This window comes from Elaeis guineensis, chromosome 4 (assembly GCF_000442705.2).
Source record: "Elaeis guineensis isolate ETL-2024a chromosome 4, EG11, whole genome shotgun sequence".
NCBI classification, from domain to species: Eukaryota; Viridiplantae; Streptophyta; class Magnoliopsida; order Arecales; family Arecaceae; genus Elaeis; species Elaeis guineensis.
The window spans coordinates 95,943,203-95,969,214 of NC_025996.2; positions in this window are offsets into that span (position 1 = coordinate 95,943,203).

Genomic DNA, 26,012 nt, shown 5'->3' on the forward strand with positions numbered 1-26,012 from the left:
TTCTTCTGCCTGAGAGTTCAGCCACCCATCGACGCCCTTTTCGACCCTAAGCATTCTTCGCACCAATCTTCGCCATCTCTGTCGGCTCCCCGCCGCCTTCAGTCTTTCGAGCCCTTTCAAGGAGTTCTCCCATCGGGGCTTCTGCCCCGGAGGTCAATCTCGAGAGGATGCTACAGATCGAGAGGAGTAGGAGGGGGGAAACAGTGGCATGCAAGTTCAGCGGCTGCCAAACAGCCACTGAGGGTTCCCACAGCTTCGAAAGGGGGCTCGAGGGAGGATTCCTTCAACAACAGGGATTTAATAACGGAACTAGCCGGTGAGCGCGTCCTGTCCGAGAATTTTGAAGTAGTTGAACGGGGCGACACCGGTCAAGGGGGTAGAGTTGTTGTCATAAGCTGTGCCGGGTTTCTTGACGTCGTCGGGGTCGAGGGACCAGAGATGGTCGGCGCTGATGGCGGGATAGTAGAACCTGTTGCGGGGGTGGTGGAAGTAGCACATGCCGACCTCGCTGAAGTACCTAGGATGGTGGTTGTCGGGGAGCACACGGTGGTGGTGCATGCCTCCGGCCTTATCGCGGCCTTCGGAGTACTTTCGGTTCTTCTGGATATAGATCGTCGTTGCCGCTGCCGTCGCTGCCGTCGCCCCTTGAATTCTATCCCCCCTTTTCTCCCTAAGGTTGGGGTTTCGATAATGGAGCGGAACGAGGTGGGGTGGCGAGAGCCGATGGGTTCATCACACGCACTGGGAAATACTGCTGAGAAAGATGGAACCGGAAGGAGAAGTCGAAAGCTTGACGCGGTCTCTAATGTATTCTTTTCAAGTCTTGTAGTAATGTTCTTCTTTCCTCGGTCCTTAGGGCTTTGTAACGTACACCTTGTTAATCGAGAATGAAAAGGAGATTTTTGTTACCTTGTCTGCACTTTGCGTCAAATTATCGCTTGCCAAACTTCTTTCATTCACTATTGTTGTTGTTGTATTCTCCTTTTTTTTTTTTCGATGCCGATGTTGTCTGGAGGTTCCTGGTTGTCGCCACGTCGGCTTGCTTTTCTTATCATCTTTCTTCTTCAGCCTTAAGGGCTTTGTAATGCATACTTAGTTAATGACATGAGAAGGAAATTTTTCGTTACCTCTTTTACTCACATGTTGAATTATCGTTTGCCGAGCTTCTTTTGGCTTTTGCCTTGCTTGATATCGATGTCGTTCAGAGGTACCCGATCGCCATCGCATTGACCCATCCTTTTGTTTATGGCCGCAGATTTGTCCGGGACCACTCGAGTTTGATGCCTCCTTTCAGAGTTCGAGCTCGAAGGTCTGAGCTTCTCATCGCCCCGAGGAAGCCATCTTATCCTTGGCCTGTGTTGAGAGCTCTCTTGGAGACCAGAGATTTTGATAAGAACCCCAATCCTCGCTGAGACGAGGTTCCCTATATCTTTGATATAATTTATTTTCCATTTGTCGTTGATGCAGTTCGTCGCTTTCCTTTTTAACCTCCCTCCTTTTTCTTTTTCTTTTCTCGAGTGAGGATTTTCCCTCTGCTCTTAGTGGGGTCGCGGGAGCACGGAGGGGCCACTGAGAAGGTTTCCTTTTTCTTATCTGGTCTTGAATGACCAGACCTTAATTGGTGTCAGGATGAGGTTCTTCCCCTATTTTTGATGTGATCGGTTTCAGTCCAGGTTAGGATGAGGTTCTCCTTCTGTTTCTAATAGGGCTGCGGGGGCACATATGGGCGTTGCAGGACCTCTCCCCCCATCCGGTCTAAGGGTAACCGGGCCTTCACCTTTGCTCATGTTAGGGTGAGGTTCTCCTCTTGTCCCTAACAGGGCTGTGGGGGCACATATGGGCATTGCAGGGCCTCTCCCCCCATCCGGTCTAAGGGTAACCGGGCCTTCGACTTTGCTCATGTTAGGGTGAGGTTCTCCTCCTGTCCCTAACAGGACTGTGGGGGCACATATGGGCATTGCAGGGCCTCTCCCTCCATCCGATCTAAGGGTAACTAGGCCTTCGACTTTGCTCCTGTTAGGGTGAGGTTCTCCTCCTATCCCTAACAGGGCTGTGGGGGCACATATATGTTGGGAATAGTATCCCAAAGCCAATCGTCAGTCTGTTGACGATTATGCTCCTTTTGTATTAGTACATAAATTATAAATAAATAAAAATTATTTTGATACTTTTTCATCATAAATGTTTCATCTTCTAATGAACTCCTGTGTTGTGGTGAAGTCCTTAGGACTATTTAGACTCGACAAAGGAGGATTTGTCGCTTAGTCCTTAAACCTGTTCGCGATCAAATGATACGTTGTTACCAAAGATGACAACGTTTATCGAGCATAGGTCATTGTGTGCCATATGGGTTGGTTGTCCTCATAACCAAGGAGTGTGGAGACACTGGTATGGCATACAGGTAAGATGTAATGCTACATCCGCACTGAACGTGACCGATTCTGGAGCTATTTCTGCTGTCAAGATTTGCTCCGATGGGATATGGGTATAAATATCCCTCCGACCTGAGACCGCCACGGTGACTTGCAAGCAACTCACTGCACTTAGGCACAGGACTACCTGAATTTCTAATTCAGTGACAGAAGGCTGCTGGGTGTAGTCAAGTACTTGACTTGTCAGTGCGTGTGTCAAGATGGGATTGACCACTCCAGTTTAGGAGCTGTGTACAGCTATATTTCAATTTAGCAAAACCTTGGCCAGGGTAGTCTTAGTGAGGAGTCACAGGACTAATTGAGTTGAGCACGATTCAGATGATCTCATCAGGGTTGACAGTTTAACCCTGAGTCGTCCTAAACACAGGGGTCAAAAGGGATAAATTATACGATAACCATATTCATGTAGGTTCTAAATATTGTGATTGTGACTATTCGACCTATTCGATCGTCGGGTACCATTGCTAGATGGTCACTTCGATTAGTACAGGAATTGGTTCCTGTGCTACCGACTTGGGTTCGAACCTGTGGGGTCACACACATTAGAGGTTCCTTTCTGATCTGATGGCTGATTATGAGTCTTATGTGTCAAGGACTTTATGATTGAGAATTAGGGTTCTCTGATCATGAGTTCCACACATTTTGGGTACCGGGGTCAAAATTTTGAATTTCAAATTTTGAATTTGAAATTTGAACTCTTTGATCAGGGTTTCATGTCGATGGTCTCTGATGCCTAATTGCCCATCGAATTTGGACTTAATATTTATGAGAGATTTAATTAGTGATTTGATCGCTAATTAACTCAATTTGATTGAGTAATTATTTTTAGATCATGTCCAATTGAATTGGATTCAGTTTGGATTGACCCGATTAGGTTAAGTGTTGATCTAATCGCTAAGGTGGCTTAGTCCCTGATTTGATCAGGGGTTAGATTTAGTTAATTCCTGATTTGATTAGGATTTTATTGAGCCTAATTAAGCCTAATTATGTTGGGTTTAATCTGGTCTAATTGTGCTTAACCTATTTTAATTAGGTTGGCTCAATTTGAATCAAACCACCTTGTTTTAAATTCCCTACGCCACCCAACTTTCTTGCGCCCATTTGAATTCATGAGAAGAAATTTTCTCATAAATTTTCTTCCACGTAAAGCTCTCTCATGCCCATGTTTCTGTGCACCAATTATTTGGATTAACTTGGTTTGTTACCCATCCAAATTCAAAGGGGTTTTGAATTTGAATGGATAACCAAATAACCATGCGCTAGCTTATCCTCTTTTGTGCGCCCCATATTCCACACGAGAAATAGTTTCTCGTGAAAGTCTCCACGCACAAAAAAAAAAAAAAAAGGCCACACCATCTCTTCTTTCTCGCATAAATGGATGAGGATAAGATTGGTTGACATTTGAATTCAAATTTGATTTGAATTTAAGTGAGCAACCACCTCTTCTTATCCACTCACATGCTTTCAACATCTCTTGCAATGTTTTATAAAATGAGAAAGGGAGGGGGCGTGGGTAGAGAAAGAAAGAAGAGATAAGGGGCATGGGGAGGTTCTGAAAAAAATTTGAAGTGTTCAAAATTTATCGAGAGGAGAGAAAAAGGAGAGAGAAGTGGGGCAGGGTTTTTGGTGTGTACCCTAGGGTTTCTACCTAGGGTTCGAGAAGTGAGATTGGTGTGCCACGAGTGTCGTGAGTCCACCAAATTTCAGGAGAGATCCATCAGCCTCTCAACCAATCGTGCAGATGATTCGGAGCATCCGAAGAGTCGGCACACATCGATCGAAGGAGTTCGATCAACATCAACCATCAAAAAGATGAAATCACGAACTAGCATTCGTGAGGAGCCGATCAGACGGGAGCTTCGTGTGGATGATCCACAGAGGTCAGACACTAGTGTGGCTGCGACGTAATGATCAGAGCCCCCCGATGGTGATCAGATTACGGTGATCGACTACCCGCAAAAGGTGATGTGTTCTGAACACAGTACAGTAAAAAGTTTACTGTTTCAAATTTGAATTTCAAATTTAAATGCATGCTGTTGTATCATATTTAGATCCTAGTGTAGGGTTAATTAGTATTAATTAATGAGATTAATTAATAATTCTAATGTAAAATAATAATTTTGAAAAAGTTTTAAAATTACCATTTTGCCCCTGCACTGAATTTTCGCTTCAAATGGTATCAGAGCAAGGTTCTAGAATATGATATACATATGCATGCGTAGATTAAGGTGTAATCTATAAGTTTAAATTTGAAATTCAAAATTTAAAATTTAAAATTCAAAATTCAAAATTTAAAATTCAAAGATTGAAAATTTGAAATTTGAAATTTGGTTGAAATCTCTAATTTAAAATTTAAAATTTGAAATTTGAAATTTAAAATTTGAAATTTAAAATTTGAAATTTGAAATTCAAAATTTGAAATTCAAATTCAAATTTAGAATTCAAATTTTGGAAATTCAAAATTTGAAATTTGGTTGAAATCTTAAATTTGAAATTTAAAATTTAAAATTTGAAATTTGAAATTTGAAATTTAAAATTTAAATTTTAAAATTGGTATATTTAGATATACTTGATCCAAGTAGCAAGTAATCTAATTGGGTTGGTTGCCATGGCCGTCCGGTCATAGAAGAAAAATAGGGTTTAAAGGCCCTCTCTTCCCATTCGATGGGGTCTCCTATGGCAGTAGGGGTGCCGATGCAATTATATCCCATGTCGATAAAGCAGCGAAAGGACTTAATTATAAAATTTATCATGAATGTGTTAGATTAGATCTAAAAAAAAATTTATGATTTATTTTGAGTTATTTTCTGTTATGAAATGAGCAATAGGATTGCTGTTTATGAATTGTGCTGACCCATTTGTGAAATGAGTCAACACATTTGGTGAACAGAAAATAAAATCTTTCAAAATTTAAAAATTATTTTCGAAATGCCAAACCCTGACCCATCAGCCCAAGTACTTAATTAAAAGAATTAAGTGTTCTCTAGTAGGTCTAGAATTGTGAATTAAGACCTAAGACAATTGCATAAACTTGTGGGTCAATGGGTTAGATGAATTAGGTCCATAATTGGGTTAGACCTAAGGTTAGCCTAAAAATGGACTAAATGGAGTAATTGGTCAAATCTAATCAAAAGTTGAATTAGATTAGGTCAAGGATACTCTAGACTCAACTTCAATAGTTGTAGTTGAATGGGTCCATGTCTTTAACTAGACCAAGATGGACTTAATTCATGGCTACGCGGTGGAGCCCTATTTACTAAGTTGATCAAAATTAAAACTAATGAATCGGTTGGTGTCTAAGGTAAGTTCGGCAGTTTTGACCAGTGGTTCTTAAGCAGGAGCTACTCGCATTGATTTGATCATTGACGAGTTAATGGCAAATCCCCACCACTGATCTCACTTACCTGGCCAATCTGGTAAGTTAGATTTTGATTAGATCACTTGGTGATTAGAGCTCACCCATGTCATTAGGTAAATCAGTGTGACTGATTTAGGTGCTCCTAATGCCAGCTTTAATTAAATCTTTTTTTAATCTGACTTGGTGAAGTCAATGGGAGGATTGAAATTGGCTGGATGATTTTTTTTCTACTATCCTTTAATAAAATCCTCAAAAATTATTAGGTCCCTAAAATGATTAAGTTATAATGATAACTAAGTCATAGCCTCCCATTAAGTGAGTGATAATGGTCCATTAGTTCAATGATCATTGGAGGCCCAAAGGCCTGGTGCTCATTGGCTAATGGAATTATCATTCATAATATGATAATTTGGTTGAGTCTTTCTGATAGTGGTTAGGTTGGTCGGCCAAAGTCGGGCTTGATCATTTATTGGTCTGATTCATCAAATTAAGTCATGTTAATGGTTGGACCTAACCAGATCTTTTCAATGGAGGCCAAAGCCTACTGATTAGGTTTTGGGGCAAAATCAATTACTAGAAGTTATTTAGAGAAACAACTGGTTAAGAACCTACCCATAGATGCACATGGGTTGACCAACCAAAGTTGGGCTCGTGTGTAGTCTGTGTGGATTCTAGTACCCATTAAAAAATTAAAGTAATTCTTCGAATTGGAGGTTGAGGCTACCAATTCGTAAAAATATTGGAAAAAAACTTTAGACTAAAGTCCAAGTCTTTAGTATTAATTTATGTACAAATAGAGGTCTGATTTTCTTTTATACAGCTATGGCCACTACCCTGTCGCTCCGGTCATTATTAGATAATGACAAGCTCATGGGACCTAATTTCGATAGCTGGTATCGAAAATTAAAAATCATCCTTGAGCATGAGCGGATCCTTTATGTAGTAACGGATCCAGCACCTGAGGAGCCAGCTCCGAACGCTAGTAAGGCAATCCGAGACACTTACCAGAAGTGGCTCAATGACCGCACCACCGTCCGATGTATTATGCTGACAGCAATGAATGACGAGTTCAGCCACAGATTTGAGAACGCCCAGCCATAGGAGATGCTTCAAATATTGAACGACTCCTTTGGCAGCCTGACGATGTTGAAAGGCATAAAACTAGTTGTGCCATTTTCAATGCTCGGATAAGGGATGGGGCCTCAGTCACTGATCATATACTGTACATGATCGAGATGATTGAGCACCTAAGCAAATTGGATTTTCCTCTGCACGAGCAGCTCGGTAAGGATGCGATCCTTAATTCCTTGCCCAAGTCCTTCCTCCCATTCCTTACTCATTTTCGAATGACAAAGCTTGCAGTAAACTATCACGGGTTGTTGGGGTTGCTGCAGAACTTTGAGAAGGATCACCAGCTCCATAAGGAGTTGGTGAATGTAGTGGGAGGGTCTTCTTCTCATCGTCGACCCTTTGGGAAGGGAAAGAAGAACAAGAAAAAGAAGAACAAGAAGGTGCAGCCTCATGCTGGGACGGTTGCACAGGGTCAGACGAAGAAGTGCAAGCCCGACCAGAGCCAAGTGGAGTGCTTCTTTTGCAAGAAGCAGGGGCATTGGAAGAGGAACTGTCCTCAATACATTGCCTCCCTGGACCCGAATAGGCCGAAGAAGAAGCAAGGTAATTATATGATAACTCCTTGCAACTTATCCATTTGTGATACTACTACCTGGGTATTGGATACCGAAAGTCCTTATCATATTTGTAATTCGATGCAGGGTCTGCAGGTCAGTAGGAGATTTGATGAAGGCGAGAGGTTCCTAAACGTTGGAGATGGAAGCAAAGTTCCAGTTCTATCTTTAGGAATTATGAGTCTTGTAATCAATTCTCGTAATGTAATTCTGAGTGAATGTCACTATTGTCCAAGCTTTTTATTAAATATTATTTCTGTAGGCCTTTTGGCCATGTACGGTTATAATTTTTTAATAAAAAAAATATTTACAATATCATTTTGAATGGTGTTACAATGTTTGTTGGATAATTAAATAATAGAATTTACTTACTATCACAGCCTGTTAATGTGGTTCAAAACTTCGGTAAACATCTTAGAATAGATAATGTGTCAGAAGTCTACCTTTGGCACTATAGGCTAGGTCATATCAATAAGAACAAGATAAACAGGTTGGCTCAAGAAGAAATTCTTGAACTTGGTGATTGTGAATCACTTCCAACCTGTGAGTCTTGTCTTCTTGGAAAGATGACCAAGTCACCTTTTACTGGAAAAGGTGAGCGAGCCAGTGAACTCTTGGGTCTGGTACATTCTGATGTATGTGGACCTATGAGCTCAAGTGCAAGAGGTGGATATTTCTACTTCATAATCTTCACAGACGACCTATCGAGGTATGGGTATGTCTACTTAATGAAGCATAAGTCGGAGTCATTTGAAATGTTCAAACTATTCTGAAATGAGGTAGAAAAACAAACTGGAAAGTGTATTAAAATTCTTCAATCTGATCGAGGAGGTGAATACCTTTTCAATGAGTTTCTGACATATCTAGGGGAGAATGGGATTCTCTCTCAGTGGACTCCTCCTGGAACACCACAGCATAATGGTGTGTCTGAAAAGAGGAATCGGACCTTATTGGATATGGTTCGATCCATGATGGGGTTTGCTGGTTTGCTGATCTTCCTCTGGGGATATGCACTCGAATCGGCTTGTTACCTTCTAAATAGAGTTTCGAGTAAGTCTGTAGCCAAAATGCCATATGAGATATGGATAGGACGTAAGCCAGTACTCTCGCACCTTAGCGTTTGGGGGTGTCCAGCTTATGTTAAACATTTAATTACAGACAAGCTTGGACCTAGGTCTGACAAGTATAATTTTATAGGATATCCAAAAGAGACCAAAGGATATTATTTCTACCTTGCTGATGAGCAAAAGGTGTTTGTCAGCCTTAAGGCAATCTTTTTAGAAAAGGAGTTTCTTAGTGAAGGAACTATTGCCTCTAAGGTCGAACTTGACAAAGTTCGACAGGTGAAAAAGCCGACACATGTTACTGAATCTGAACTGGATTTGATTAGATCAGATCCGGAGCCCATTGATTATGCACCCTTAAGACGGTCTGGTAGAGTATCACATCAACCGGATAGATACTATAATTTCTTGGTCCGAGATGGCGATCCTGTCAAACTTGATGAAAATGATGAGGATCCGATCACCTACATGGATGCAATGCAGAGATCTGACTCTGAGAAATGGCTAGAGGCTATGAAATCTGAAATAAAATCTATGAAGGTCAATGATGTGTGGACATTGGTTGACTCACCCGAAGGAGTGAAATCCATAGGGTGTAAGTGGGTCTTCAAGAGGAAGAGGAGCGCAGATGGAAAGGTGGAGACCTATAAAGCCCGTCTGGTTGCCAAGGGATATCGTCAACGTTATGGTATAGACTATGACGAGACATTTTCTCCTATGGCAATGCTCAAATCCATTCAGATTATGCTTGCGATAGCTACCCATCTAGACTATGAAATCTGGCAGATGGATGTGAAGACAGCTTTCCTAAATGGAGAGCTGGACGAAGAGGTGTATATGATACAACCTGAAGGGTTCACATCCACAGATGAGTCTAAGGTATGCAAGCTACAAAGGTCCATTTATGGACTTAAGCAGGCATCTCGAAGTTGGAACATACGTTTTGATAGGATGATCAAAATGTATGGCTTCGTTAAGAACGGAGAAGAGCCCTGCATTTATAAGTGGGCTAATGGTCCAGTAGTAGTATTTCTTGTATTGTATGTGGATGACATTCTCTTAATCGGAATGATGTCCCTGCATTACAGGGAATAAAGATTTGGCTATCATCACAGTTCTCCATGAAGGATCTGGGAGAAGCTTCCTACATCCTAGGGATGAGGATCTATAGGGATAGATCCAAAAGGTTGCTTGACTTATCCCAGTCCATGTACATTGATACTATGCTAAAAAGGTTTAGCATGGAGAATTCCAAGAAAGGCTATCTACTGATAGGCCATGGAATTTCTCTCTCGAAAAAGGATTGTCCGACAACACCTCAAGAGAGAGAGCGTATGGGTAGGATTCCATATGCTTCGTAGTGGGATCTATCATGTACGCCATGACATGTACACGACCAGATGTGGCATACTCACTAGGGGTAGTGAGTAGATACCAATCTGATTCAGAGGAGAATCACTGGAAGGTTGTTAAAACCATCCTGAAGTATTTAAGAAATACTAAGGACCAGTGGCTTGTATATGGTGAATCGGACTTGAGACTTATAGGGTTTACAGACTCTAGTTTCTAGTCTGATCGCGATGACAGCAAGAGTGCGTCAGGATTTATTTTTACCCTTAATAGTGGGGCTATTTGCTGGAAGAGTTCCAAGCAGCACACTGTGGCTGATTCAGTATGCGAGGCGGAGTATATTGCTGCATCAGATGCTGCCAAAGAAACGGGGTGGCTGAGAAAATTCATCACCAAGCTCGGAGTAGCACCCTCCCTTGTTGGTCCAGTTTTGCTCTACTGTGATAGCTCTGGAGCCATTGCTCAGGTGAAGGAACTGAAGTACACCAGCGGATGAAGCATATTCTGCGTTGCTACCATCTCATCCGAGAGATCGTGGATCGAGGTGATGTCGACCTTTAGAAGATCGACGGAAAGGAGAACCTGGCCGACCCATTCACTAAAGCCATTGCGGTGAAGGAGTTCAACGACTACAAGTCGAAGATGGATATTAGATACTGCACCGATTGACTTTAGGCCAAGGGGGAGATTGTTGGGAATAGTGTCCCAAAATTCAATCATCAGTCTGTTGACGGTTGTGCTCCTTTTGTATTAGTACATGAATTATAAATAAATAAAAGTTATTTTGATATTTTTTCATCATAAATATTTCATCTTCTAATGAACTCCTGTGTTGAGGTAAAGTCCTTAGGACTATTTAGACTCGACAAAGGAGGATTTGTCGCTTAGTCCTTAAACCTGTTCGCGACCAAATGATACGTTGTTACCAAGGACGACAATGTTTATCGAGCATAGATCATTGTGTACCATATGGGTTAGTTGTCCTCATAATCTAGGAGTGTGGAGACACTGGTATGGCATACAGGTGAGATGTAATGGTACATCTACACTGAACGTGACCGACTCCAGAGCTATTTTTGCTATCAAGATTTGCTCCGATGGGATATGGGTATAAATGTCCCTCTGACCTGAGACCGCCACGGTGACTTGCAAGCAACTCACTGCACTTAGGCACTGGACTACCTGAATTTCTAATTCAGTGACGGAAGGCTGCTGGGTGTAGTCAAGTACTTGACTTGTCGGTGCGTGTGTCAAGATGGGATTGACCACTCCAATTTAGGAGCTGTGTACAGTCGTGTTTCAATTTAGCAAAACCTTGGTCAGGGTAGTCCTAGTGAGGAGACATAGGACTAATTGAGTTGAGTACGATTCGGATGATCTTATCAGGGTTGACAGTTTAACCCTGAGTCGTCCTAAACACAGGGGTCAAAAGGGATGAATTATACGGTAACCATATTCACGTAGATTCTGAATGTTGCGATTGTGACTATTCGACCTATCCGGTCGTCGGGTACCATTGCTAGATGATCATTTTGATTAGTACACGAATTGGTTCCTATGCTACCGGCTTGGTTCGAACCTGCGGGGTCACATACATTAGAGGTTCCTTTCTGATCTGATGGCTGATTATGAGTCTTATGTGTCTGGGACTCTATGATTGAGAATTAGGATTTTCTAATCATGAGTTCCACACATTTTAGATATCGGGGTCAAAATTTTGAATTTCAAATTTTAAATTTGAAATTTGAACCCTTTGATCAAGATTTCATATCGATGGTCTCTGATGCCTAATTGCCCATCAGATTTGGACTCAATATTTATGAGAGATTTAATTAGTGATTTGATCGCTAATTAACTCAATTTGATTAAGTAATTATTTTTAGATCAAGTTCAATTGAATTGGATTCAGTTGGGATTGACCCGATTAGGTTAAGTGTTGGTCTAATCGCTAAGATGGCTTAGTCCCTGATTTGATCAGGGGTTAGGGTTAGTTAATTTCTAATTTGATTAGGATTTTATTGAGCCTAATTAAGCCAAATTATGTTGGGTTTAATCTAGTCTAATTGTGCTTAACCTATTTTAATTAGGTTGGCTCAATTTGAAGCAAACCATCTTGTTTTAAATTTCCTGCGCCACCCAACTTCCTTGCACCCATTTGAATTCACGAGAAGAAATTTTCTCATAAATTTTCTCCCATGCAAAGCTCTCTCATGCCCATGTTTCTGTGCACCAATTATTTGGATTAACTTGGTTTGTTACCCATCCAAATTCAATGGAGTTTTGAATTTGAATGGATAACCAAATAACGATGCGCCAGCTTATCCTCTTTTGTGCGCCCCATATTCCATACGAGAAATGGTTTCTCGTGAAAGTCTACACGCACAAAAAAAAAAAAAAGGCCACGCCATCTCTTCTTTCTCGCACAAATGGATGAGGATAAGATTGGTTGACACTTGAATTCAAATTTGATTTGAATTTAAGTGAGCAACCACCTCTTCTTATCCACTCACACGCTTTCAACATCTCTTGCAATATTTTATAAAATGAGAAAGGGAGGGGGCGTGGGCAGAGAAAGAAAGAAGAGATAAGGGGCATGGGGAGGTTCTGAAAAAATTTTGAAGTGTTCAAAATTTATCGAGAGGAGAGAAAAAGGAGAGAGAAGTGGGCGCAGGATTTTTGGTGTGTACCCTAGGATTTCTACCTAGGGTTCGGGAAGTGAGATTGGTGTGCCACGAGTATCGTGAGTCCACCAAATTTTTGAGAGAGATCCATCAGCCTCTCAACCAATCGTGCAGATGATTCGGAGCATCCAAAAAGTCGGCACACATCGATCGAAAGAGTTCGATCAACATCAGCCATCAAAAGGATGAAATCACGAACTAGCATTCGTGAGGAGTCGATCAAACGGAAGCTTCGTGTGGATGATCCGCAGAGGCCAGACATTAGTGTGGCTGCGATGTGATGATCAGAGCCCCCTGACGGTGATCAGATTATGGTGATCGACTACCCGCAAAAGGTGATATGTTCTGAACACAGTACAGTAAAAAGTTTACTGTTTCAAATTTAAATTTTAAATTTAAATACATGCTGTTGTATCATATTTAGATCCTAGTGTAGGGTTAATTAGTATTAATTAATGAGATTAATTAATAATTCTGCTGTAAAATAGTAATTTTGAAAAAGTTTTAAAATTATCATTTTGCCCCTGCACTGAATTTTTGCTTCAATATGGGCGTTGCAGGGCCTCTCCCCCCATCCGGTCTAAGGGTAACCGGGTCTTCGGCTTTGCTCATGTTAGGGCGAGGTTCTCCTCCTATCCCTAACAGGACTGTGGGGGCATATATGGGCATTGCAGGGCCTCTCCTCCCATCCGATCTAAGGGTAACCGGGACTTCGACTTTGCTCATGTTAGGGCAAGGTTCTCCTCCTGTCCCTAACATGGCTGTCGGGGCACATAAGGATGTTGTAGGGCCTCTCCCCCTGTCCGATCTTAAAATAATCGGACTTTCAATTTTGCCCATATTAGGATTTATTTTCGTTGTCTGAAGGGGTTATCCCCTGTCATTACAAGTCCATGCCAAAAGGAAAAGATGTGCAAATCTGAAAGGAATCTTGATTTAAAGCGAAGTCGTTCGTAATACATTTATAGGTTTTCAAATCTCAGGGCTGTAGAAGGTCTGCTCCCCGTTAAGGTCCTTCAGAGATGGAGTTGATGATCCCAATTGGAGGCTGATCTCCGGACTGCTCTTCCCTCCTCGACGGCTCGATTGCGGCAGGGCCCTTGGCCGATCCTCTCTACCCTCAGGCCGACGTCGAATGAACCTGTCGAGCCGACCTCATCTGATGAGCTCCTCGATCTCATCTCGGAGTTGAATGCATTTCACTGTGTCGTGGCCGTGGTCACGATGGTAGAGGCAGAACTTGTTAGGATTGCGCTTCCCAGGGTGGTGCGCATCCTTTCTGGCCTTGGGAGCTGCTCTCTGACTTCCATCAGCACTTGGGTTTTCGATGCATTGAGGGGGGCATGGTTGTGGAGTCTTCCTGGGGGAGAGCCCCACCGAACCCTGCACTCCGGGCTTCTCTGTCTGTGTGCTTGGGGAGGAGTCTGGACATGCTTGTACCTGGAGGAGTTCGAGAACGTGGCCGAGCTTCTCCCGACCCTTTTTCGACTGCGGGCTTACTCGAGTCTCCCCCTGTCGCTCTCTCGCGGTCTCCTCATCTTTCATCTTGAAGGCTTCTTCTACTCGGGCGTACCCTTCAGCTCGAGCCAGCAAATCAGCAAAATCCCTGGGGTACTTCTTTTCCAAGGAGAATAGAAGGTCATTCTTTTGAAGGCTGCCTTTCAGAGCGGCCATCGCGATCGATTGGTCCAAGTTCCGAACCTCCAATGCGACGACATTGAAACGATTAACGTAAGCTCGAATGGACTCCCCCTCCCTTTGCTTGATGTTGATGAGGGACTCCGAACCCCTCCGGGGACACCGGCTGCTAACAAAATGAGCCGCAAACTGATGGTTCATCTGATAAAAAGAAAAGATGGTACCCGGCTTTAGCACCAAGTACCAGTTTCTCGCTGCTCCCTTCAAGGTGGATGGAAAAGCTCAGCACAGGATGACGTCTGGCGTGCCATGGAGTAACATCATTGTCCGAAAGACCTCCAGGTGATCAATTGGGTCCGAAGTCCCGTCGTAGCTTTCAAATTGAGGGAGCTTGAAGTTTGCGGGATCAGTTCCTGCATGATCATTTGAGAGAAGGGAGGGTTAGTACAAATATCCTCACCATAAGCGGGGGGAGCGTGACGGAGTTCTTCGATCCGCCGGTTCATCTCCTGGAGCCTTCGATCTAGAAAATCCTCTCGACTACGGGTCTCAAGGGTCTTCTGGCAAAATGGAGGTAAAGATCTTCCAGGAGTAGAATCATGATCTGACTGAGGGCTCTCCACCCTCGGATTCATCTTTCTGGGAAAGACGGGGCGACTGGCCCAAGTGGCCCGTCCTACCACTGAATTTTGGAGTTCCGACGATGTTCTCTCCAGTCGCACTGACGCCTGTGGCTGTTGCTGCTGCTGCATGGCCTACACCGCTTCAGTGAGGCCTCTGACCTGCTGAATCAGTAGGTCGAATTGCTCTGCACCAACCACCGCTGTCGGAGGAGGAGGAGCCTGGAAAATTGGAGGTGAGATCGGAGCCTGAGATCTGGCTGCGGAGGCCATGGATCGCCGAGTGGATGCTTTGCGGGGAGGCATCGGGCGAAGATCTAGTAGAGGAAGGAGAAGAGGATGTTAGAGAAGATGACCGGAGGCGGTCCCGTTGAGCGCTCCTTTAAGAACAAGGGTACTGCGAAGACACACGCCCTCCTTCTAACGCTAATCCTGTTGGTGCAAAAGTCCGCCGGCGTCGGAGAAGCTGGAGTTGAGGGAGTCGCGGTCGTCGTTGGGACCTGCAAAGAAAATCTAAACCAGAGTTGGGGGTGCTCCGGCAAGACCCTTCGATGCTCAAGTCAGTTCTCTGCCTCAATAAGAATGGAGTGCTCGAATGGAAATTTTAACAGAGTTTTGAGATAGAAATTAAAGCTTAGAGAATAACATATCTGGGGTCCCCTTTTTATAGGCGGAGGGTGCAACAGACTGATAGCGACTATTGGTGCAAAAAGCTGCCTGCATCGGAGAAGCTGGACTCGAGGGAGTTGCGATCGCCGTCAGGACCTGCAAAAGAAGTCTAAACCAGAGTCCGGACGAAGTCTATCTGCAATTGAAGTCGGAGATGAAGTCCGGCTCCCGTAGGAGTCCGAACAAAGTCTACCTACAATTGAAGTCGGAGATGAAGTCCGGCTCCCGTAGGAGTCCGGATGTAGTCTACCTGCAATTGAAGTCGGGGATGAAGTCTGGCTCCCATAGGAGTCCGGACGAAGTCTACCTGCAATTGAAGTCAGGGATGAAGTCCGGCTCCCATAGGAGTCCGGATGAAGTCTACCTACAATTGAAGTCGGGGACAAAGTTTGGCTCCCATAGGAGTCCAGATGAAGTCTATCTACAATTGAAGTCGGGGATGAAGTCCGACTCCAGTAGGAGTCTGGACGAAGTCTACCTGCAATTGTAGTCGGGGATGAAGTCCGGCTCCCGTAGGAGTCCAGATGAAGTCAACCTGCAATTGAAGTCGGGGATGAAGTCTGGCTCCCGTAGGAGTCCGGACGAAGTCAACCTGCAATTGAAGTCGGGGACGAAGTCCGGCTCCCGTAGGAGTCTGGACGAAGTCTATCTGCAATTGAAGTCGGGGATAAAGTCCGGCTTCCGTAGGAGTCCGGACGAAGTCTACCTGCAATTGAAGTCGAGTATGAAGTCTGGCTCCCGTAGGAGTCCGGACGAAGTTTACCTGCAATTGAAGTCGGGGATGAAGTCTGGCTCCCGTAGGAGTCTGGACGAAGTCTACCTACAATTGAAGTCGGGGATGAAGTCCGACTCCCGTAGGAGTCCGGACGAAGTCTACCTGCAATTGAAGTTGGGGATGAAGTCCGGCTCCCGTAGGAGTCCGGACGAAGTCTACCTACAATTGAAGTCGGGGATGAAGTTCGGCTCCCATAGGAGTCCATCTGTTGTGAAGAATCTGATCGATGCTGGTGGGGGTTTATCCATCGGCAGAACTCGGGAATGCTGCGGAGACTCGGCCGCAGGAGAGAAGTCGTCGAAGGTCGGACGTCGGTAGAATCTCTGAGCGGTCACTCCTGACACGAACTTCGGCTAGGGGAGATTTTATACCCAACACCAGTCCCCCTATTTTTGAGTTCGAGCTTCGAACGAAGGAAGTACAAAAAAATTTTCACAGTCGAAGTTGTTTCCTTGAATTCTGCACATGACCGCCCTCAAAAATCTTGGCATTCAATGCGCGCGTGCTGGAGTCTTTTTTCGATTAGGGCGATCCAAAGAGTCCCTTCAGAATTCCCCCCGGAGCGTAGTTCTAAGCACCACACCATAATGGTCCCGCTAGCAGCCAGCCTTACGTCATAGTGAGTGGGACACGTGGCGGGCCTTGGTGGACTTAGGGATATCCGCCACCATAACTGCGCCAGGCCCCGTCGCTTATTTAAGCCCCCCTCCTTCCCTCCAGGGGCTTCACTTCGCCTGAGAGTCGACATCTTTCTTCTGTCTGAGAGTTTAGTCACTCCATCGGCGCCCTTTTCGACACTAAGCACTCTTCGTACCAGTCTTCGCCATCTCCACCGGCACCCCGCCGCCTTCAGCCTTCCAAGCCCCTTCGAGGGGTTCTTCCGTCGAGGCTTCTGCCTAGGAGGCCAACCTCGAGAGGATGCCACGGATCAAGAGGAGTAGGAGGGAGAAAGCAGCGGCCTACGAATTCTTCGGCTGTCGAACTGTCACTGAGGGTTCCCACCGCCTCAAAGGGGGCTCGAGGGAGAATTCCTTTAACAATAGGGATTTAATAATGGAAACAATCAGTGAGCGCATTCCACCCGAGAATTTTAGAGTAGTTGAACGAGGTGACACCAGTCAAGGGGGCAGAGTTGTCGTCACAAGCTGTGGCGGGATTCTTGACGTCGTCGGGGCTGAGGGACCAGAAGCGATCGGCACCGACGGTGGGGCAGTAGAACTTATTACGGGGACAGTGGAAGTAGCGCATGCCGACCTTGCCGAAGTACCTAGGACGGTGGTTGTCGTGGAGCACACGGTGGTGGTGCATGCCTCCGACGCCATCGTGGCCTCCGGGGTACCTCCAGTTCTTCTTGATGCAGGTCATCGTCGCCGCTGCCATCGCCATCGCTATCCTTTGAATTCTATCCCCCCTTTTTTCTCTCTTCTTTTTTTTTTTTTGTCGACATCGCCCGGAGGTTACTGGTCGTTGCTGCGTCGGCTCATTTTTTCGGTCACCTTCCTTCCTCAGCCTTAAGGACTCTGTGATGTATACTTAATTAATGACATGAGAAGAGAACTTCCCGTTATCTCTTTTACTCGCATGTTGAATTGTCGTTTGCCGAGCTTCTTTCGGCTTTTGCCTTGCTTGATATCGATGCCGTTCGGAGGTACCCGATCGCCGTCGCATTGACCCATCCTTTTGTCCACGACCGCAGACTTGCTCGGGGCCGCTCGGATTTGACGCCCCCTATCAGAGTTCGAGCTCGGAGGCCCGAGCTTCTCGCCACCCCGAGGAAGCAGTCTTATCTCTGGTCTGTGTTGAGAGCTTTCTTGAAGGCTGGGGATTTTGATAAGAACCCCAATCCTCGCTGAGATGAGGTTCCTTGCATCTTTGATGCGATTCATTTTCCATTAGTCGCTGATGTAGTTCGTCGCTTTCCTTTTTAGCTCTCCTCCCCTTTTTTCTTTTCTTTTTCTCGAGTGAGGGTTTTCCCTCCGCTCTTGGTGGGGTCGCGGGAGCGCGAAGGGGTCGTCGATAAGGTTCTCTTCTTCTTATCTGGTCTTAAACAATCAGATCTCAATTGGCATCGGGATGGGGTTCTTCCCTATTTCTGACGTAATCGGTTTTAGCTCAGGTTAGGACGAGGTCCTCCTCTTATCACTAACAGGGCTATGGGGGCACATATGGGCATTGCTGGTCCTCTCCCCCCATGTGGTCTAAGTGTAACCGGGCCTTCGACCTTGCTCAAGTTAGGGCGAGGTTCTCCTCCTGTCCCTAACAGGGCTGTGGGGGTGCATACGGACGTTGCAGGGCCTCTCCCCCCATCCGGTCTAAGGAGAACCGAGCCTTTGACCTTGCTCAAGTTAGGATGAGGTTCTCCTCCTATCCCTAACAGGGCTGTGGGGGCACATATGGGCGTTGCAGGGCCTCTCCCCCCATCCGATCTAAGGAGAACCAGGCCTTCGACCTTGCTCAAGTTAGGACGAGGTTCTCCTCGTGTCCCTAATAGGGCTGTGGGGGCACATATGGGCGTTGCAGGGCCTCTCCCCCCATCCGGTCTAAGGAGAACCAGGCCTTCGACTTTGCTCAAGTTAGGGCGAGGTTCTCCTCCTATCCCTAACAGGACTGTGGGAAAATATATGGGCATTGCAGGGCCTCTCCCTCCATCTGATCTAAAGAGAATCGGGCCTTCGACTTTGCTCAAGTTAGGGCGAGGTTCTCCTCCTGTCCCTAACAGGGCTGTGGGGGCACATATGGGCGTTGCAGGGCCTCTCCCCCCATCCGGTCTAAGGAGAATCGGGCCTTCGGTTTCATCGAGATGAAGTTCTCCTCCTGCTCCCAACACGGTTTGTTTTGACTATCATTCGTAAGTTTTTCGAGCTCCATGGCCGCGGGAGGTCTGCTCCTCCGAGCTCCTTGAGGTAATAAGTTTCGGGCCGGACTACTTCTTTGACTTCGTATGGGCCTTCCCAATTTGGGGCAAGCTTCCCTCGATCCTGAGGTTGCGAGATAGCAGCTCGTCGAAGCACTAGATCTCCTGCTCTGAAGACTTTATTCTTGACCCAAAAATTGTAATAGCGGACGACTTTCTGTCTGTAGACTGCCATCCAAACTTGAGCTACCTCCCGCTTTTCTTCCAGTAAGTCGAGGTTGGCTTTAAGACCTTGTGAATTGTGATGTTCGTTGAATGCCATGACTCATACCGACGGGAGTTTAAGCTCGATTGGGATAACAGCCTCCGTTCCGAAGGCTAGAGTGAAGGGGGTCTCCCCCGTGGGCAGTCTTTGGGTAGTTCGGTACGCCCACAGACATGATAAAGTTCATCTGCCCAAGTTTCCTTCTTCTTTTCGAGCCTTGTCTTGATCCCTTGCAGTAGGGTTCTGTTGGTCACTTCAGCTTCGCCATTCGCCTGAGGATGGGCTACTGATGTGAAGTTGTGGGAGATGTCTAGATCTTCACAGAATTCGGCGAATCTTGCTCCCGCGAACTGCCGCCCATTATTAATGATTAGGGTTCTTGGCAGGCCGAACCTGCAAACGATTGACTTCCAGATGAAGTCTTGCACTTTAGCTTCTGTGATTTTTGCCAGTGGTTCGGCTTCGACCCACTTGGTGAAGTAGTCAATCACTACTAGGAGGAACTTCCTCTGCCCCGATGCCACGAGAAAGGGTCCAAGGATATCCATCCCCCATTGCGCAAACGGCCATGGGGCACTCAAGGGTGTAAGCTCGACGGCGGGCTGTCTCTGGATGTTGGCATATCTCTGACATCGATCACACTTTCTACATATTCAATCGAATCATGATGCATTGTTGGCCAGTAATATCTTTGGCAGAGCAACTTGTTGGATAAGGATCTAGCCCCCAGATGGCTTCCACAGATTCCTTCATACACCTCCCACAAGGCGTAGTCAGCTTCCGAAGGCCGGAGGTATTTTAAAAGGGGCAGAGAGTATGATCTCTTGTACAACTTGTCCTCATAAAGGATGTACGGGAGGCTTGGTTTCTGAGCTTCTGAGCTTCTTTTGCATCATGAGGGAGAACCCCGTCTCTGAGATATGCCACCAGCGGGTCGATCCAATTGGGCTCATGGTCCACTTCCATCACAGGTCGCAATTCTTCCGTACTTGGGCACTTCAGAACTTCAAAGAGAACACCCTTGGGCAATTCGGTCGGAGCCAGTATAGCCAGCTTGAAGAGAAGATCGGCCCTGATATTTTTCATCCTTGGAATCTGCCTGATGTCGAAGCTACTAAAGGCAGGGATAAGCTCCTTACTTTTTCAAGATATCTGGCCATGCTGTCCTCCCACGCTTCGTAGCTTCCACTGACTTGTTCCACTACCAGTTGGGAGTCACTGTGAACTTGGAGCCGGTCTACTCCCAATTCTTTGGCGATCCTCAACCCTGCGATCAGGGCTTCATATTCCGCTCCATTATTTGTTGCGGGAAACTCGAAGCGCAGAGCGTACTCCACGATGGTTCCCTCTGAACTGATCAAGATCAGGCCCGCGCCCGCACCCGACATGTTGGAAGACCCATCCACGTAGAGGGCCCAAAAACAACTAGGGGGAGCGGCTTCTCCTTTAGGGGAGTTCGGTCGGGGCTCAAGGTCGTCAATTTCACCCTATTCAGGTTCGGCCTCCTCCGAGATAGTGCACTCTACTATAAAATCTACCAATATCTGGGTTTTTACCGCTGGTTTAGGTCGATAGTTGATGTCAAATTTTGTGAGCTCGATCGCCCATTTCGCCATCCTCTCGGAGGCATCTGTCCGGTGCAGAATTGCCTTGATCGACTGGTTGGAGAGTAACGTTACGGTGTGCCCTTGAAAGTAGGGTCGGAGCCTCCGGGCTGCAATCAACAGGACGTAAGTTAGTTTCTCTAATTTAGTATACCTGATTTTGGCATCTCTCAACGCATGACTGATGTAGTAGATCGGCCACTAAATCTTTGCTTCTTCCTTGACAAGGACTGCTGCGAGAGCCATAGGGGAGACCGCCAGGTACAAAAATAGCTCCTCCCCAGGCTCAAGCTTCGCCAACAACGAGGCGAACTGAGGTAGCTCCTTAGCTCTTCGAATGCATGTTGGCACTCAGGGGTCCAACAGAAGTTCTTCGGCCACTTGAGGGTTTAAAAGAAGGGTAAGCCCCATTCTGCCGACCTCGCGACGAAGCGATTCAGGGCTGCTACCCTCCCTGTAAGGCGTTGAACCTCTTTTATCGACTTCGGGGGGCCATCTCCTGAATGGCATGAAATTTCTCTGGATTGGCTTCAATCCCGCACCCCGATACCATGAAGCCCAGGAACTTTCCCGAGGTCACTCCGAAAGCACATTTAGTCGGGTTCAGCTTCATCTTATATTTTCGGAGGGCACCGAAGGTCTCCTCGAGGTCGACGATGTGGTTCATGGAAGATTTGCTTTTCACGAGCATGTCGTCCACGTAGACCTCCATGTTGCGGCCGATCTGCTCTTTGAAGATTTTATTCACCAGCCGCTGATAGGTCGCACCTGCATTTTTGAGGCCAAAAGGCATGACCCTGTAATAGTAAAGGCCACGGTTAGTAATGAAAGCAGTCTTTTCTTCATCTTCTGGTGCCATCCTGATTTGATTATAGCCAGAGAATGCATCCATAAAGGTGAGGAGCTCATGGCCCGAGGTTGCATCCACAAGTTGATCAATTCTAGGTAGGGGGTAGCTGTCCTTTGGGCAGGCTTTATTCAGCTTTTTGAAGTCTATACACATCCTCCACTTGCCGTTTGCCTTTTTGACTAGGACGACATTGGAAATCCAATTAGGATAATTGACTTCTCTAATGAACCCGGCTTCCAAAAGTTTGTCCACTTCTTCGGCTATCGCTTTCTGCCTCTCCGGTGCATGACCTCAGAACTTTTCTTTCATCGGTCGATGCTTTGGATCGACGGCCAGATGGTGTTCCATGACTTCTGTGTCAATCTCCGGCATGTCTGCTGGAACTTAGGCAAAAACGTTCGCATTCTTTCGTAGAAAATCAATGAGATGCATCCGCACCTCTTCCCCAAGGTTGGAGCCGATCTTCACCATATGCTCCGCATTCCCATCGTTCAAAGGGATCGAAACCAGATCTTCGAGTGGGCCGCCCCTTTTCTCAGTGAGATCGTCACGGGTGTCCAGCCCATCAACCAGACAAGGTCAGATTGGTCACTTCTTTGCAAGGCTATGTTGTAGCAATGTCTGGCCAGGGCTTGGTCTCCCCTGACTTCTCCGACCCCCTGGTTGGTAAGGAATTTCAATTTCAAATGGTAGGTTGATACTATTGCCCAGAGAGCATTGAGGCCAGGTCTGTCGAGGATTGCGTTGTAGACTGACGGCGCTTTCACCACCAGGAAATTCATCAGAGCCCTAGATTGCCTTGGATATCGACCCCAGCTATAGTCAAAGTTATTACCCCTTCCACCGGGACAGCATCGCCGGTGAACCCTACCAGAGGAGAGCTAATTAGTCCCAAATGGCTGTCAAGGATGGACATTTTTGAGAAGGCATCATAGAATAAAATATCGGCCGAACTCCCATTGTCGACAAGAATGCGGCGGACATCGTAATTAGCTATATTCAAAGAAACTACAGCAGCGTCGTTATGAGGAAATTGGACTCCCCGAGCATCTTCTTCAGTAAAGGTTATGGTCTCCTCAATCTTTTATCGCTTGGGGGGTACGGCCAACACGTTGGTTGCTCCCTGTCGGGATTCTCCCGAGATGGTATTGGCGAAATCCGTCAAAAGCCGATCGTCTGACCGCCCCACGCCGACGGCCGTTGCCGGGGAGGAGGAGAAGGCTGAAAAACTGGAGGTGAGGTCGGAGTCTGAGGTCTGGCCGCGGAGGCCGTGGATCGCCGTGTGGATACTTTACGAGGAGGCATCGGGCGAAGATCTAGTGGGGGAAGGAGGAGAGGTCGTCGGAAAAGATGACCGGAGGCGGTCCCATTGAGCACTCCTTTAAGAACAAGGGTACTACGAAGGTTCAACCCCTTCCTCTAGTGCCAATCCTATTGGTGCAAAAAGCCGCCTGCATCGGAGAAGCTGGAGTCGAGGGAGTTGTGGTCGCCGTCGGGACCTGCAAAAGAAGTCTAAACCGGAGTGGGGATGAAGTCGGCTCCCGTAGGAGTCCGGACGAAGTCTATCTGCAATTGAAGTCGGGGATGAAGTCCGGCTCTCGTAGGAGTCCGGACGAAGTCTACCTGCAATTGAAGTCGAGGATGAAGTCCGGCTCCCATAGGAGTCCAGACGAAGTCTACCAGCAACTGAAGTTCAGGATGAAGTCCGGCTCCCGTAGGATTCCGGACGAAGTCTACCTGCAATTGAAGTCGGGGATAAAGTCCGGCTCCCGTAGGAGTCTGGATGAAGTCTACCTGCAATTGATGTCGGGGAAGAAGTCCGGCTCCCGTAGGAGTCCGGACGAAGTCTACCTGCAATTGAAGTTGGAGACAAAGTCCGGCTCCCGTAGGAGTCCGGATGAAGTCTATCTGCAATTGAAGTCGGGATGAAGTTCGGCTCCCGTAGGAGTCCGGAAGAAGTCTACCTGCAATTGAAGTCGGGGACGAAGTCCGGCTTCCATAGGAGTCTGGATGAAGTCTGCCAGCAATTGATGTCGGGGATGAAGTCCGGCTCCCGTAGGAGTCCGGATGAAGTCTACCTGCAATTGAAGTCGGGGATGAAGTCCGGCTCCCGTAGGAGTCCAGATGAAGTCTATCTGCAATTGAAGTTGGGGATGAAGTTCGGCTCCCGTAGGAGTCCGAACGAAGTCTACCTGCAATTGAAGTCGGGTATGAAGTTCGGCTCCCGTAGGAGTCCGGATGAAGTCTACCTGCAATTGAAGTCGGGGATGAAGTCTGGCTCCCGTAGGAGTCCGGACGAAGTCTACCTGCAATTAAAGTCGGGGATGAAGTCTGGCTCCCGTAGGAGTCTGTCTGTCGTGAAGAATCTGGTCGACACTGGTGGGGGTTTATCCATTGGCAGAACTCGAGAATGCTGCGGAGACTCGGCCGCAGGAGAGAAGTCACCGAAGGTCGGATGTCGGTAGAATCCCTGAGCGGTCACTCCTGACATGAACTTTGGCTGGAGGGGGATTTTATACCCAACAGCGACATTTGTAACCACCTGGTAGTGGGCCGTTCGGGGCCAGGAGGAGTTTGTTACGAAGTAGTGGAGTGGAGTCGTGGCCATCACCGTGGCCTGCCACGTGGAGCCTATTGCAAAGAGTGGAGCAGTGTCCGTTATCGTGACTTGCCAGAGAGTGGTGGAGCCATGCAAATCCATCGCAGGAAGTGGAGCAGAGTCGTGGCCATTACTGTGGCCTACAAGGGAGTCCAGGCCTGTCGGTCGAAGCTCGGTTGAGGTATCTGGCGGAGAGAGGTAGCTATCCATCTGAGAGGAGCTCGGATGTTGCTGGCGAGCCTTGTACCGTTGGGTGCCTTGGGCATTAATACTGCAGGCGAGGGCCATTTGCTGTAGGAGCTTGATTAGAGGCTTTCCGTAGATGAAGTTTGGTTTCACGCAGAATTCGACAGAGGGTCGACTGGCAGTGGATGTCGGATGGTGCTGGAGAGGTTCATTCGCTGGAGGGGTCCGGCTGCTGGAGTCCATGTGTCGTAGGAGTTCATCTGAAATCTATCCGCTATCGAAGTTCGATCAGAGTCTGATCTCCGTAGAAGCTTGGATGGGGATCATTTGTCAAGGAAGCTTAGCCGAAGCCTGCCTGTAATAGAAATCTGGAAGGAATTCGTCCACAATGAAAGCTCGGGTGAAGGCTTACAGTGAAAATCCGACGCAGACTGCTCGTAGTAGAAATTTAAAGTAGACCACTTGTAGCAGAAGCTCAGAGTAGATCGCTTGCAGTAGAATCTCGGAGTAGATCGCTTGCAGTAGAAGCTTGGAGTCTGGCCCTTGTAGGAGTTCGGATGAGGTCTACCTACAACAGGAGTTCAGGACGGAAGTCTGACTCCCGTAGGAGCTCGGATGAAGTCTACCTTCAGTCGGAGTTCGGGATGAAGTCCGGCTCCCGTAGGAGCTCGGACGAAGTCTACCTGCAGCCGGAGTTCGGGGAAGAAGTCCGGCTCCTGTAGGAGCCCGGATGAAGTCTACCTGCAATCGGAGTTCGGGGAAGAAGTCCGGCTCCTGTAGGAGCTCGGACGAAGTCTACCTACAGTCGGAGTTCGGGGAAGAAGTCCGGCTCCCGTAAGAGCTTGGATGAAGTCTACCTGCAGCTGGAGTTTGGGGAAGAAGTTCGGCTCCCGTAGGAGCCCAGATGAAGTCTACCTGCAATCGGAGTTCGGGGAAGAAGTTCGGCTCCCGTAGGAGCTCAGATGAAGTCTACCTGCAGTCGGAGTTCGGAGAAGAAGTCCGACTCCCGTAGGAGCCCGGAAAAAGTCTAGAAGGTGGTCGACCATCGTATAAACTTGGATGGAGTCCGTCCATCGTGGAGAATCTGGTCGACACTGGTGGGGGTTTATCCGTCGGCAGAACTCGAAAATGTTGCGGAGGCTCGACCGTCGGAGAGGTTCGAAAAGATGTCGTCGAAGGTCGGACATCGGTAGAATCCCTAAAGGGTCACTCCTGACACGAACTTCGACTGGAGGGTATTTTATACCCAACATATAGCATTAAATTAGAAATTAAAATATATAGAGTATGAACTATATATTGATCATATCAACATGTTTCTATGCTACATCTAATGTATGCATTAAACAATAGATCAGATCTATTACCTTGCAAGTTAGACG